We start from the raw sequence: 16,980 nt of genomic DNA on the forward strand, positions 1-16,980 counted from the left end.
GAACAATTTGGGCCTTTATTAAAGGAATTGGAGCAACAGGGATATATTGGGGAAAATCCATTACAACATTGGGCTAAGAATAAGATTCTATGCTATTTAGACATCAAAAACCCAGATTTTATCATTAAAGACAAGCCCATCAAACATTTAACTCTAACACAAAAGGCTTCTTTTACAAAGCATATTAATACATTATTTCTGCTCAAGGTTATAAGGCCTAGTAAGAGTCGTCATCGTACTACTGCGATTATTGTAAATTCCAGGATGACTATTGACCCCCTCACAGGAAAAGAAAAGAAAGGAAAAGAAAGAATGGTCTTCAACTACAAACGACTCAATGATTTAACAAATAAAGACCAATACAGTCTGCCAAGTATTAACACAATTCTGTAGAAAGTAAGTTCAAGCTCTATATATTCAAAATTTGATTTAAAAAGTGAGTTTCATCAAGTAGCAATGCACCCAAAATCTATTGAATGGATAGCTTTTTGGGTCCCAGATGGTCTTTATGAATGGTTGGTTATGCCCTTTGGGCTTAAGAATGCACCTATAATTTTTCAAAGGAAAATGGATACATGTTTTAAGGGCATTGAAGACTTTATAGTGGTATATATTGATGATATCTTGGTTTTCTCAAAATCAGAGGAGGAGCATGCAAAACATTTGAAGATTATGCTCTCTATCTGTCAAGAAAATGGATTAATCCTAAGCCCAACCAAACTCAAAATTACAGTTCCTGAAATAGAATTCCTAGGTGCAATATTGGGAAATTGATAGATTAAGCTTCAACCCCATATAATCACAAAGATTACTAAATTTCAAGAAGAAGACCTTATGACCAAAAAGGGGATGCACTCATGGTTAGGTATCCTTAATTATGCAAGGAATTACATCCCTAATTTAGGTAAGCTACTCAGTCCCTTATATGAAAAAACAGGGCCTATTGGTGATAAACGGATGAACTCTCAGGATTGGTTATTAGTAAAGAAAATCAAGGACATAGTTCGTAATCTTCCTCATCTAGAAATACCTCCTGAAGAAAGTTTTATTATTCTTGAAACTGATGGCTGTTCAGATGGCTATGGCAGAGTTTGTAAATGGAAAAACTGCAAGTTTGACCCCCGATCTTCTGAGAAAGTATGTGCTTATGCTAGTGGCAAATTCTCACCGCCAAAATCAGCTATTGATGTTGAAATCTATGCTGTAATGAATTCCCTTGAGTCATTAAAAATTTACAACCTTGACAAAAGTGAATTGTTAGATCGAAAAGAATTTAGATATCTCCACAATTGCATGATATTGTCCACTTTGGGCCTAAGCCCTCATGGTTTTGCTCTTGGGCTCTACCTAAAAGACCTCATACCAATGGAGATATCTTTCTCTTATAAACCCATGATCTTTCTCATGTATTTTCAATGTGGGACTATGTTTGCAACCTTGCAACCCCAACAATCCCCCCTCAAACAAAGGACCACATGCTTCCCACGTCCGATCATCGACCCACCAGGTCTTCCTGCCCCTCGGTCCACCCAACCTACTAGGACTTCCTTGCCTAGTCGCAACTAGGACTTCCTGCCTGGTGTTTGATCCTCTTGATCCGAACATAGAAGTCCCCACTTCCTTTGTTCGAGATCAATATTGTACCCACATGACTCAATTAGACCATAGCTCTTGTGCATAGTCGGCGGTTAAACCTTCTGGCAGTCCGGGCTCTGATACTAATTGTTGGATCGAAAAGAATTTAGATATCTCCATAATTGCATGATATTATCCACTTTGAGCTTAAGCCTTCATGGTTTTGCTCTTGGGCTCTACCCAAAAGACCTCATGCCAATGGAAATATCTTTCTCTTATAAACCCATGATCTTTCCCATGTGTGTTTCAATGTGGGACTATGTTTGCAACCTTGCAACTCCAATAGGAATTAATCATCCGCACTGATTGCCAGGCAATTATCAGTTTCTTCAGAAAAACAACAACCATAAACCCTCAAGGATCCGTTGGTTAACATTTACAGATTATATAATTGGCACCGGCATTCCCATTAAATTCAAACATATTGAAGGCAAGGACAATTTATTGGCAGATTCTTTATCCCGACTAATTACTTGCCTTACTGTTTCAGAATGGCCGAAAGCAGTTCTCAAGGGTCTGGAGTTAATTCCTCAAGCTCTCCAGGAAGTCCAATAAATACCAACACCGAAGGCAGAGGTGGAACTTTCGAGAGTACTCAACAAACTTCGTCACTCGTTGAACAGTACCAACAAAAACTCAAACGAAAATACCCTATCACACTTGAAGCTAATGATCGAAGAAGACAAGAGTTGCACCAGCTTCAACAACAAATTGCCATTCAAGCACAGAACACACTTTAACAACTATGTATAATACACAAGCTAAAAGTACTGGAATGCCAGTCTATGAGTACAAAAGACAACTGGTGGCATGATTGGTTACCAGCTGCAAGGTAAATCGATCAACAACTGGAACAGACAACATATCTGCTTAGTGATTCGATTCGACGTATGTCTAACTTTAAAGTTTAAGATAAGGTGTGTGCTGTAAAGGAAGGATTATATTCCCTCCTAGTGTGCTTCTTTAAGTCATGTCCATAAGGTGTGTGCTGTAAAGGAAGCATTATATTCCCTCCTAGTGTGCTTCTTTAAGTCATGTCTACAAGGTGTGTGCTGTAAAGGGAAGAATCCAATCCTCCCTTTAGGTCAAGTCAGGACACCTCATATATTCGATCTTATCAGATAAGAGAAACAGGCTTGACGATGGGGCCCACTGAGCACCCAAGGCCCTCTCCTCTTATCCTATATAAGAAGAATGAAGGAGTCCTTTGAGGGCATCGAATCCTCACCATTTTCTCTATTCTCTCAAGTTCATTGAAGTAAGAAGTGTCTGTAATTTAAGTAAGTTAAATCCTAAATACCTTTCTAAGGAATCTTAGCTTAAGGGAGAGCGTAGGTGAAAGGGGAGCCAAGGATTTGATTCCATGATACATGCATGAGTAGATTGCATATTTCATTTATATGTTTATTGTATTATTTGTTTTCCTAACTTAAACTATTATCAAATATCAAAAAGGGGAGATTGTTGGAGTAATGGTTGTACCTTTAGATTTTGATATTTGAGCAAAGAGTTTAAGTTAGGGTTTGCATCTTTATTTGATATGCACTTGTGAGTGTGTAGGTGACAGGTGCAAAGGAAAATTCAAGTGTGATCTTGGTAAAGAAAAGTCCAAGTGAGATCTTGGCGGTGTAAGTCCAAGTGTGTAGTCTTGGCAAAGCAAAGGATGAAGTCCCGGAGTGAGGAGCTCTTGGCAAGGTTGAAGTCCTAGAGGTGAGGAGCCTCTTGGCAATGGAAGACCTGACAACAAAGGAAAAGCCCGAAGGAAACTCTTGAAGGTAAAGCGTGAAGGATGAGAAATCATCTTAGGGACGCAAGGCTGATAGATGAGGCTAGAAGGGAAGGTCAAAGTTGTACAGGCAAGGATGAGTACTAAGTGATTATAATCAGGGTAAAACCCTGGATTTAGGGTTTACCAGTCGACTAGTATATATTCCAGTCAACTGGTTGTTGAGAACTAGCAAATCCGGAGTTAGTTTATGGCTCTAGGGTTACTAGTTGACTGGTAACTTTGCCAGTCGACTAGTTTAATTAACTGGTTAGTCAACTAGGATAAACATAATATTTCTATTTTCTTAGTACATGTGGATCAGTCGACTTATATGGGTGATCAGTCGACTGATATCAAGCCGTTGGGTTGTAATCGGTCAAATTTCCATAGAGGGCAGCCAACTGGTGACTTTAATAGTCGACTGGTAGAGGAAAAACAACTTAGGTATCTTCCCCTAAGCTTTATATAATGAAGTTTGGGGTAACTTACTTGGGTGACAACATTAGAGGTGGTTAATCCCTAATTAGAGTCTCCAATGCTCTTATTGCAATCCAAGATCTTGATCGAGTTTGTGGCAAAGTTTCTCCACCAACGAGGATTGCATTAGCCAGAGTTCTGGGGATTGATCTACCGACAGATTGAGGGATCGTCTACCTTACAGACACCATGGAGTAGGAGCATCATCTTCGAACCACATTATATCAACGTGTTAGTGGTTTGATTGTTTTCTTTTTAGTCTTCTAATAATTAGCTTTTGTATTACTCATGCTTGTTTGTATTCTGTTGTGCTAACAAGTATAGGAAAGTGAACGAAGTGGGTGACTATCTATTCCCCCCTTCCAGCCAATGATCAAGGTTCCAACATCTCCTTTATCAACCAACTGATCCATCCATCTCCATCAAGGTCACCAACAACACACTCTAGCAAAAAGCAAGCTACTCCAGTAAATGACGCTCTAGAAAAAAACCCCTCCACAGGAATTCAAAGCCCTATATACATGAACCTGCATCTCCTGATATACTAGCTCCACATCTAGCCTCCTAGCCTTAAAAATATTATAGTTGCGAGTCTTCCATATATGGTAGACCATAGCAGCCATGGCTTGGTGTCTTGCCCGTGTCAAACTACTAGTGCCACGATATTGCTTGATAATGACTCAGAACATCCTCCTATGTGTGCTCATATCTAGAGTCATATGCAACCATGCTCGTATACATTCCCATGATTGGCGGGCACCTAAAGAACATATTCTTTTGGGTCTCTGACTCCATTCGGCAAAAGGGGCAGACTTTCTCCTCATCTGCTAGGTACTCTAATCAATCAATGGTAGGTAACCTATGGTGCACTAGTAGCTATAGCGTGAATGAGTGAATAGGGTATACATGTTTTCTCCATACTATCCCTATCCATGGTTTACGGGCTCCAACATCTCAGAAGAAATCATATATTGCACTATGCCCTTGCGGTGCTAACTATGTAATGCAAACCACTTTGTCAATTTCTGCTGTGCTAGCTCCGTAGTCCCCTATGATATCACCATCAAGTCTTTAATCTAGATGAAATTCTTAATTAGCGGTGAGTCTGTGTTCTTTGCCTACCAATGCCAAATGTCCACACTTTGCAAGTTTGTGTGATGCACCCATCTGATCCATAGTGCATCCTTCTTATCTTATATTATCCACAGTACTTTAGCTAAGAGCGCATCATTCCATGCCTTAAGGTTGCGCATCCCCAACTCCCCTTCCTCTTTAGGCTTACACATCTCCAACCAAGCAATTGGAGGCCTCTTGGTTGTCCATAGGAACCTTTGACAAAGGTTGTATATCCGGTCTATTACCCCGCTAGGCAATGGCATTATTGGGATCCAATAGCATTCAACTCCCTACAAGATTGACTTGATTAACTGATCTTTACCTGCATAAGTCAGAGTGTTTTTGGGCTAGGAGTTGATCTTCTTTGCAAGGACATCAATCAAGGAGGTATAGTTAGCTATCTTCAACTTTTTTGATGGCAATGGTATCCCCAAGTTTCTGAAAGGCAACTCCCCAAGCTGAAATCCTGTAATGCTGAGTAAGGCCTGTCTAGTGGCTACATCCATCCTAGTCATGAAGATATTTGATTTGGCCAAGTTTTCTCTCAAACCAGACATTTACCCAAGTCTCTCAAGATAGTCCATGAGAATGCTAACTGAAGTAGTGTCACCTCTAGAGAATAGTAGCAGGTCATCTGTATAAGTAAGGTGTGCAATCCTTAGGTCCCCACATTTTGGATGAAAATGGAAGTAAACTCATCTAGTGCTCTGATTTAACATACGTGCCTTGTACTCCATGCATCATCCAAACAAGTATGGGGAGAGTGGATAATCCTTATTTGAGCCCCATACATACCACCAGTAATGCTGAGTGAGTAGGATGTGATAGTGACACATTCTCATGTCCAAGAAATGTAGGCATCAGGGAACCTAAGACCTGCAAGCACCTCCAACAAGAATTACTAGTTGACCATGTCAAAAGCCTTTTGCAAATCCACCTTGAGTATGCATCGGGGTGAGATTCTCTTCCTAGTATAATTTCTCATGAGCTCCTGGGCCTGATGAATATTATATGTTACAATTGTGTACAAAAGTAGCCTATGCTGGATGAAAGAGTTGCTCTATATCTCTTGTAAGTTTGGTATCTAGCAGCTTGGATATGACCTTGTAGAAGATAGTGCAACAAGAGATAGGCCTATAGTCAGTCACTTTACTGGCATGATCTAATTTGGCCACTAGTGATATGAGTGAGTGGTTCCACTACTTTAGCAACTTGTCATTCCAAAAGAATTTTAGAACTTCCTTTATAAAATCATCCTTGATGGTATCCCATGCATGCTTAAAGAATTTCTCTCCATATTTATCTAGGCTGAGTGCTCTTCTGATCACTAATGCTAAAGAGTGCCTACCTAATCTCCTCACCCATGGGATCCTTAATTAAGACCTTGTTAGTATTAGCCCTAGTACCAATTATGAGATGATTAATAATGATACTTTTTGTATCATATTTCACTTATTAATAAAAGGTAAAGTTGGTTATTATATTTACTTTAGTTCAGTGCCGAATGAATAAGTATAATAATGTCCTAGGGTAGTAGGTTCTAGTCTATAATGTATCAATTAGTTGAATTGATATTGAGATGTTGTGGATATATAGAACACTATTTTTTAACTATTTCTAATCAAGTATTAATATACAAGGACAATATTAATAGGTTGAGACTAGCATGTAGGTCAACAGATGACTTAATCTCACAAGTCATGGATATGAGATATTAGGTTGACACATGGGTATATATTAGAGAATGTGTACTGAATGACCTGCCATGAGAATGTTTCATGGATCATTATATAAGTGTCATTAATATTTTCATGTGGCTATTGGTATGAATAGTCCTTAGACCTGAAGTCACTGTAATTTCCTACATAATGAGTTTTGTACTTTGATATCGTCACACATCACATGTAATAGGGTGGACTATAAAGTCGATCACTGGTATACAATGAGTTATACAGATGGATGTAAGTGATGTAGATGAGATCTATCCCTTCCATATGATGGAAGTGATATCTATGACCCCTTGATTAGTAGGACACAAAATGCATGACCATGCTCAAATGAGTCAATATAAGATATTGAACTTATTTATTTTTATTGTGTCTACTTAGAGATCAAAAAATACAAAGATTGATAAGAGGATGACATGATCTATGTCTCATTGATCAATCTAGATATTAAGGATAGAAGAATTGAGTCATACAAGATAATAGACACGGAAAGGTTAAGTCAGATCTCGACATTATCGTGACTTGGGTAGTAATGATCCTTACTATATGTCACTCATTGTTTATGTATCTAAAATAGTTTTAGAGGCATTGCCAATATTACAAGAATCTATTGGGTCACACACAAAGAACAAGTTGATTTGGAGATAGGTTCATATGATGGATCATTGGATTAAGTCTAATTCAAATTGAACTCATTGAGTTAGACTCAATTGGATCCAACTATTGGATTGAGTCTAATTCAAATTAGATTCATTGAGTTAATTGGATTGATGATTAATGAGTTAGACTTATTATTTGATGAATTTGAATTCATGAAGAAAGAGGAGTGTACAATTTGAATTACTCATGCATTGGATGCATTGGATGAAGAGCGAATAATTTGAATTGCTCATGCATTGGATTCATTGGATGAAGACAAATATTAATGTCAGTTAAGGCAATTGACATTAAGGCAATTTCATGAATGAATAAAAAGGGGGTTTTGGATTCATTTTCATGATGAAAAAAAAATTGGTGTTCTTGCTGCTCTTCCTCCTCCTCTTTTCACTTGGTTAAAACCTCTAAGAAGGGTTGCTAGCACAACCTTTGGTTGTTTTCATTCTCCACTTCATAAGTTTGTGGGACAAACGATGCTTGTTTATGTGGACACCATAGAGGTGCGACCACTTGATCGCGTTAAGATCCTCATCTAAAGAAACATTGCTACCGAGATTATGAAGGGCACGCATCAAAGGTATAAACTCCCTTTATTAAACTTAGTATGTGGTTTTCCTTCACATGGATCTTCTGGGAGGAACTTGTTTTTTGCTGTGTTTTTCTACGTGTTTAGCACTATAGTTCCTTACAGTGGTATCAGAGCCAAATTACGAAGGCATATACTAAGTTGTAGTAGATTTTATATGTGATATAGAAATTGCATTTGATTTTACTATGATTTACATGATTATGAGTAAGATTTCGGCCAATGGTCTCGGATAATGTTTTGTGGGTAGCGGGGTCTCATGTATGGCAACAACTCATACAATGAGTATATAAAAGAATTTTGCTTTGGGGGCATTGCCCCTCACCCCGCAAGGGGCGCTCCCCCCATGACCCCTTGCCCGCTAACCAGCTAGCGGGACCACCATGGCATTGTGACTTATAAGTCTTTGTTTAAATCATAGTAGATTTTATATCATAAAACATTATGAATGTTATGTGATATGGTGCATGGTTATGCCCCTTAATCCTGATGTGATTGGATGTGTATGTTGTAATTCATAATATGACCTATGTATCATGCCTCTCCCTTTTCCTTCTTATTATAAATTTAGACTACCCTCGAATGTAACTCAAGGTTTCTTTAGAGTTTGTAATGTACAAATTAGAGAAGAACAAGTCTAATGCATGATGGTGAAAAAGGAAGAAGGGCAACAACACACGATGACCGAGGAAGCACTTGGAGAAGATGTTTTGACCTAGGTTAACCTTACTATCTTCTCATTAGCTTGAGAGGATCATAGAAAATGGGGCCAAAATCATGTTACGTTTTATTTTATGCATATATGTGATGTATGCCATGATATGCTATGATTATATGTGATGCATGTATAGTTTAATCATGATTAGATCTCTTTTATATATGCTTACCAAAGTTTGGTACTCACTTTTAGCTCGATAAATTGTAGTAAGGTTTTGCCAAAGCAAAGTAACTTGATTTATCTTGCTAGAGTGCGACAGGACAATTGTGATGTCCGACTATTAAACTTTGGGTGTGACTTAACTAAGTTGAGAACTTAGAGGCATATCCCATATGATGAAATTTAAATTATACTAGTCTTGGGTGATTAGCCAAAGCTAACTCAAGATGAGTTATAATATGGATTTCATAAGATGGGTAAATGAACAAATAGTCTTGTTAACCCAATGATACAAGAGTTACTTATGATGTAATTGGTAAACATTGTCTACCTATGTTATACTAAGTCTTGGCATTAGCCAAAGCTAACTCAAGATGACGTATAATATGGATCTTGTCCCACATGAATGTCAATGTGATTGGACTTGGAGCTAGTAGTGTGGGTAACACCACATCCATAACTTGCTCCTACCAAGGCTTTACAATTCAGTGGGGGAATTATTTAATCAAAGGCCTAATTAAATCACCTAAATATGATACTTATTTCTGCATTTTATTGTTGTAGATCACCATGTCGTCAAATACGTTGAATACTCTCTCACTGTGATCTGTTCTTGATAAGGACAAGCTCAATGGAGCTAACTTCCTGGACTGATACAGAAACCTGAGAAAGTTCTCAAGTAAGAAAGAAAACTGTACGTCCTAGAGCAACCCATTCCTGAAACACCCCCCACCATTGCCACTAGAGTCAATAAAGATACTTATAAGAAGCACGAAGATGATGCATTAGATGTATCATGCCTTATGCTTGCCATCATGAACTCTGAGGTTCAGAAGCAACATGAGAACATAGACGCTTATGATGTGGTTGAATACCTTAGACAACTATATTAAGGACAAGCAAGACATGAGAGATTTGAGATCTCTAAGGCTTTATTTCAGTGCAAAATGTAAGAAGGAAGTCCTGTAGGGCCTTATGTACTCAAAATGATCGGGTATGTGGAGAACCTACAAAGATTGAGATTTCCACTAGGCCAAGAATTGACCACTGACCTAATTCTGCAGTCATTGCCCGAGAGCTATAGTCAATTTGTCATGAACTATAACATAAATGAAATTGACAAGTCATTACCTGAGATGTTGAGCATGTTGAGAACTGCTGAACTCAACCTTAATAAAGCAAACCCTAGTACCATTTTAATGGTGCCAAAGGACAAAGGTAAATGGAAGCCCAAAGGTAAGGGTAAGACCCAAGTCAAAGGCAAGGGCAAGACTCATGCATTGAAACTCTAAGGTGGGGTTACTAAGGAGGGAACTTGCTTCCACTATGGTAAGACCAGACACTAGAAGAGGAATTGCAAATTGTACATAGAGGAACTGAAACGGAAGAGAAGTGAAATTTCTGCATTAGGTATAAATATTATAGAAGTCAATCTATCTATTTCTTCTTCATGGGTATTAGATATCGGATGTGCATCTCATTTTTGTACTAATGTACAGGGGTTGAGAAATAGTAGAACATCGACAAAGGGCGAAATTGACCTATGAGTAGGTAATGATGCAAGAGTTGCTACTATAGCTGTAGGAACATATTCCTTATCTTTGACCACTAAGCTTATTTTAAAACTTGAAGAGTATTATTATGTGCCTGCCTTAACTAAGAACATCATCTCTATTTCTTATTTGGACAAAAAAGGATTATCATTTGTAATAAAGGATAAATATTATATTGGTGCAATCGACCTCCATGGTTTTAATGTTCGACAAATATGTTTAAGTATGTTTAATGGTGCTTAGTCTTGGAAAGTCTCAGTTGTAGACTAGGAAAGGGAAATCTCGGTAGATCATGGAAGCCAGGTGGATTTGATAGGTCTGGAGGACCTGATCCTTAGGTAGTCGAATACTGAGTCCTAGTTGCAGGCTAGGGAAGGGAAATCTCGGTAGATCGTGGAAGTTAGGTGGATATGTCTGAAGGACCTGATTCCTGGGTAGCCGAATAATGAGTCTTGGTGAGTGAAGCCAAGTGGAGAAAACCCTAGGGGGTGGTAACCTTAGGTTCTGGTAAGTGAAGTCAAATGGAGAAAATCCTAGGGGAAGATAACCTTAGGTAACAAGAAGTCTTGGAGGAGTGAACTCCAAGCAAGGTTGATTGGATGGTTTCCGATCGACCGTGCGTAGTCGACCGGACCGACGGATCTTGGGGATTCTAAGTTTAGTTTTACCATAGCATTCTGTATTACTATTATTGCTGTTGGCTAATAAAGTACTGCAGGAAAGGCCTTAGTGAATCAGGTGATCAGACACTGAGCAGAGAAAGTCCAAACAAGTCTGGAGGATCAATGTTTGGTAGGTAGGTTGAGGTAAACAACTGGAGGAGCGATAGTGAGGTCGTGTTCCTGAAGGGAACCACCTAAGGTCGTTGATCCAACTGAAGAAATAAGGAAGGTTTCCAAGTTGAGATCAAGAAAATTCTACTGTCTTATATTACTCATGCATTATATATGACTGTGCCAACCTTTGTGTTGCAGGGATACTCTATCTAACACTGTTTTGTAGGTTCAACCTGATCAGTCGACCAAACCAGAGGATCGGTCGACCAAAAAAGGCCAACTCAGAGCAGGTACAAGTTCAGACTAAAACAGAGTTCGATCAAAGCTTGATCGGTCGACCGAACCATACGATCAATCGATCGAACTCTGATGACTCAACACACTTTAGATCGATCAGAAGCAGAAGGAAAGCATGTTGATCGGTCGACCGAATGATCATCACATTAAAGCGCAGTAAGTGCGAATCTCGGCAAATCTCGACGAACAGGGAAGGATCCTGTTCGATCTATCAAAAAGAATGATCGGTCGACGGAACCCTTAATGATCAATTAATGTCGAAGATCAAATCAGCATCAGATCTTAGCAAAGATGGAAGGGAGCTGGTTCGGTTGACTGAACCTAGGGATTGGTCGACCGAACGTCGACGGTTCTTATAAAAGAGAGCTCGAGGTCCGAGGCTGAGTAACGCTGTTTGGTTTGAAGTTAATCACTGTGCAAGCTTCTGCTGATCGTGCTACTGCTCTATAACTCGCAAGCTGCTCCATCCAAAAGTGCCGACCAAGCTTCATCTTTTATTATTGTCGGTATATTTATTTAATCTTACAAGATAGTAGGGTGTTACTACCTTGCATCTTGTATGCACTACTTCTTTCTGAGATTTTTGGAAAGAAGGGTTTTAGTGGATTTTCCATTGGTGTGATCAAGGATCACGGGCCTTGGAGTAGGAGTCGACCTAGGTTTCGAACCAAGTAACCAAACTGTGTCTTTTACTTTCCGCTGCATATTCTGATTGTCTTTAAAATACAAAAAGAAAAGTTTTTTAAGAGTGTGATATTCACCCCCTCTCTATCGCATTCGTTCAATCCTACAATTGGTATTAGAGCCTGGTAGCTCTGAAATTATTTAATCTTTTTTCGAGCAATTTTAAAAACTTTTTCTTTTTCTTTAAAAGTGTTTTCTCTTAATTCTTAAGTCATATTTTTTTCTTTATCCCGCACTACTAATCCAAGATGAAAGTCTTGGAAATATTTTTCTTTTAATTCTTTGATTACAAGAATGTCGATGTCATAACAAGAAGGGTGAAGCATCTACGACCCTCCACCGTACGACCAAGTCTACTTCAATTCCTGGAGGTAAATGATGGAATGCTTCGTAGGAAGCAACAATTTCAACAACTGGATTACACTGAGACAACCTTCTCGAAACTCACAAACAAACACAAAGGTAATAGATATATTAATTAGTGTTTTGCCTAACAAAATTTTGTGTCAATTAGAAGATTACAAGAATGCATTCAAGTTGTGGACCAAATTGATCGAGTTTCATGAGACTCCATCAAGGCTAGAAGATCAAGGCAAAAGTGAGCTCGAATCTAAGTCAGAATCTGGAGAGTTATCCTCAGAGTCAGACCTAGAAGAACAAGACCAAATCAACTTCTTCGCACTAGTGGCTGAGGAGGAGGCTGATGGATCTGAACTCGAGTTAGAACAAGTGTCCAAGCTCGAATATGAGATGAAAATAGCCAAGGGGGAGAATCCTAACGAGGATTCAGAAGGTAAAATTGTCAATTCTAAATTTAAAGATCACATAACATGTTTTGAGTGCAGTGAAAAAGGACATTACAAAAGCAAATGTTCAAAGAACCGATCCGCACAACTGGAGGCAAAGGAGGAACTGATGCCTAGAGTTCGGAAAATGAAGGACCACATTGAATGTTTCAAGTGCAAAAAGATGGGACACTACAAATTTCAATGCCCGGAAAGAAGATCCAAGGATCCAAGGGGAGCAATTAAGGTAAAACAATTTATTTTTTTTATAAAAATTACATGTTTCTAGTTTGAATTGTGTAAAATATGGCACCTAAATAATAATTAAATAATAATGTTATTTGAAAAATAATCTTATTGGATTTTTCAGAAATTTTTAGGAATTTTCTGAGATTTAATCGGAGCTCGTATGATGTATTTAGAGGGGATGCATTTATAGGCTTGAGAAAAGCCTGTTTGGAATACCCAGAGGTGGGTGTTGATTGAGAAACTGATCTAGGGTTTAATTTTAAAACCCCTAAGTTATAAAATTAGAGTTGTGCCCTAGCACCCACACGCCGATCCTCTTCTCCCCCTTAAGCCCTCACGCGCCGTTCCCCCTTGCGAGTTCCCGCATGCAGCCGACGATCTTCTCTTCTCCTCGCCCGAGCACCGCACAGCCGGTGACTTCTTCTCCCTTGAGCCATAGCTGCCGTCTCTCCTCCTCGCACGAGCACAACACAACCAGCCTTTCCTCCCTCACGCGAGCACCAGAGACGTGCCACGGTACCCGATCGCACGGCGTTGCTCAGGGCATCGCTCGCCGGAGCCTTCTAATCCCTCAACCTCTCATCTACAACTCCGCCAGGTACACCTCTTCTCAGACCTCTGCTCTACACAACCGATCTTCAGTGAAAGGGTGGGAAATCCAAGCCCTAGCTTCTTCCCTCGTCGTTCCACTCGTGCGCTACAGCTCTGACCACCACTGCCCGCGTTGTTGTCCGACCGCCGGCCGAGACCTTCTCCCGATCCAGCGAGAGGCTGCCCCGATTTGGCCGATCCTCTTTGTGCCATTACCGATCTCCACGGCCATAGGCTCTAGTTGTGGCTTCGACGGGGAAGAAGGCCAGCTCTCGCCTGATCCAGAGCCGTGCCCTAGCTTCCATCGCAGTTGATCTTCAATGATTGCCACACTCCTCTGCCTTGGGACGACACTATAGCAGTGTTTTGGATTTCTTCAGAGAGGAAGTTACAGATCTGGTTAAAGGGTAAGGTAATGTTTAGAAATGGATTAGCATAGATTGTTTTTCCATTATATGTATTGGTGTGTGGAGATTTTGATGTTTAGCTGCTTCTTGTAGTTTCAGCCAGCACTATTTACCGACGATCCACAGTTTAGTCCATCATTTCTGGAAGCCACTTTCCTCAGCTGTGAGTCCATAAAGGAGGCTTCTTATTAGGGTGAGTTGTTGGAATTAGTTTATATTTAGCTTAAGCTGAGTTGAGTATGGAATGGTTATGAATAGTTGAGATTATTGTAGTTTGGGTTAATTGAGTTAGATAAATTAAGTAGAATTGATTCATAATGCCTAGTTGATTTAAGACATGGATTAAATGATGTATTAATTGATGATTAATTGATACATGATTGATTATATTAGTTGGATTGTTAGTTTATATCTTGATGGATAATTGAAGCATGTTAACAAGAAGGGTTAACTAATTGAATTGAATTAAATCATAAGGGGATTAGGTGTGAAAGAAGTGTTGGAGCAGTAAAGAGAATTAAAATGTTGATTCCTAATCAGATTGGGATTAGGATTAGCTATTTGGATTAGGATATAACTTAGCAGTATTATGTATTCTGTGTTGCAGGATACTAGTCGAAGACACATCTCGACGTGGCATTATTTGTTACGATCGATAGATAAAGACAAGTACTTCTTACTTTGTTTCTTTAGTATATTAATCTTAGTGCATGAGCTATACATATTTGGATAGCTAATGTATTTAACTTGACTCCACTCGTATTTTTCTTGCATTTGATACTTCCACTCAATCTTTGAGCTACTCACTTCTGTATCTATACAGTCTCTTATTGTTATCTATGATATTTAGTAGATACCAGATACCAAATACTAGATACTAGATACTAGATATTAGATATTTGATACCAGATACTAGATGTTAGATATTGGATTTATGGTTCTTGGATACCATGTTTACTTGCTTTGAATGTTGTATGTGTACATACCTTATTGAGCATGATGGCTTCATGTAGCATACATGTTTTCTGCTTATATATATATGATGACTGCTACATTTTACGCATCATGTTATTGCATGTATGTCGGCCACCATGTCTCCCATGTGGTTGAGAGGGTCGTTGGCCAGGACCGCACGCTCGACCACTCATGGGTAGTGGTAGCTGGAGCGTGCCGCTTGTCTTGTCATGCTCCCACTCGCTCACTCATGGGTAGTGGCGGCTGGAGTTGTGAGCAGCAGGGAGCCTATTGCTACATAGCTAGATAGCTACTAAGCAAGCTGTCCACTCAGTCACTCGAGAGTAGTGACGACTGGAGTGTCGTACAGTTGTCATCGATCAGGCCTCTTGACCATACAGGGGTCGTGGTGCAGAGAGGTGGGCGTGGTGACCATCCGTGCATACGCTGTTGTTATTATACTTATGCTGCTGTTTCTTACTTATGCTGTTGTTGCTAGTTTATACTGCTGTTGCTTACCTATGCTGATATGCTTACATATGTTAAGATATACATCTACTGTTTATGTTTAGACACTGATTTACTTGTTGGTATTATGTATATACCTCATATGCTACCCCTGTAGTTATGAGCAGTACTGTAGCAGATCTTTGCTACTTCTGACATTCTATTACTAGCCTAGGATATAGTTTCAGGTATGGACACTTTTTATGATATCACTGTAGTATATGTTATTTTCCCTACGAGACTGTATACCTTTGTATCTCTAGTTTTTTACTATACTCATGCATTATCTGTTTATTACCCGTTGAGTCTTTATACTCACCACCCCGTAAACTAGTTATTTCATCAGGTAACAGGTAAAGGATTTATGGAGTCATCTGGAGATCCTGTTCGCCAGTCCCATGTCACACAGAGCTTCTCGTACCGTTAGTGCTTCTATACGCTTTATTTTGGTTTTGTACTTATTCGTGTACTTGTATCTTTTATATGGAGTTTGGCTTTGTAGTATCTTGTATTTCTTTTGATGTGGTGGTTGTCGTGTCAAGCCGAGCCGGCTCGCAGTTGGTTATATTATGGTTTTGTGATTGTTATTTGTGATTTCCGCTATGTTTTACTTTCAGCTGTGTGAGCTATTTAATATCTATATAACTGCATGGTTGTGTTTATTCTTGTTCCAGCCGTATGTGGCTGATGTATTTTGTATATATGTATGTTTCATATTGTCACTAGTACAGGGAAGATGCTGTTAGATTTTTGTCTGGCAAGGACTCCTCTGGGGGCGTGACAAATTGTTCTATGAATTTAAAAAAACATGAAAAATCCTACATTAACATTACTTAACAAAACTAATTTAATTAATAAAGATTTAAATAATTCAAATATAATTAAAATTTATCAAATCAACCCAAACCTTAATCAAAGACTTAGATCTAATTAATCAAAATTTATTTATTCAAGATAATTTGAATTTAAATCAAAATAATAATTATCTAAAATTAATTAACAATAAACAAGATTCAACTAAAATTCAGAAAATAAAAATAAGAAACTAAACTATGAATTAAATACAAAATCAAATTTTAGAAAACTAGAGAAACAAAATAATCTTTTGAAAAATAAAATTGATAAACTAGATAATATTATTAATAATTTTATAAACTCACAAAATCTAGATTTAAGCTATAAATCAAAACCAAATCTAAAACAAAACTTTTGCAAACATAATTATAATCATGTACCATTTAATTATTTTAAAACTTAATTAAAATTATTTTCAAACTTATTTTAAAGCCTGATTTAAACTTAATTAAAATTAAACTTAACTAAGCTATTTAAAA

At 38.5% G+C, this 16,980-nt stretch overlaps 1 long non-coding RNA gene across 2 annotated transcripts; it reads left to right on the forward strand.

The window, feature by feature from the left end:
- Positions 1–13,476: 13,476 nt before the first annotated feature.
- On the forward strand, positions 13,477–16,256 carry LOC121980427. 2 transcript variants are annotated; one of them, XR_006111531.1, is made up of 3 exons: positions 13,477–14,190; positions 14,279–14,378; positions 15,981–16,256. It is a non-coding gene; the product is annotated as an uncharacterized LOC121980427 (long non-coding RNA). The 2 variants fall into 2 exon arrangements; XR_006111530.1 differs by having other exon boundaries at positions 15,993–16,256.
- The last annotated feature ends 724 nt before the right edge of the window (positions 16,257–16,980 follow it).

This window comes from Zingiber officinale, chromosome 5A (genome assembly GCF_018446385.1).
Source record: "Zingiber officinale cultivar Zhangliang chromosome 5A, Zo_v1.1, whole genome shotgun sequence".
Classification (NCBI taxonomy): Eukaryota; Viridiplantae; Streptophyta; class Magnoliopsida; order Zingiberales; family Zingiberaceae; genus Zingiber; species Zingiber officinale.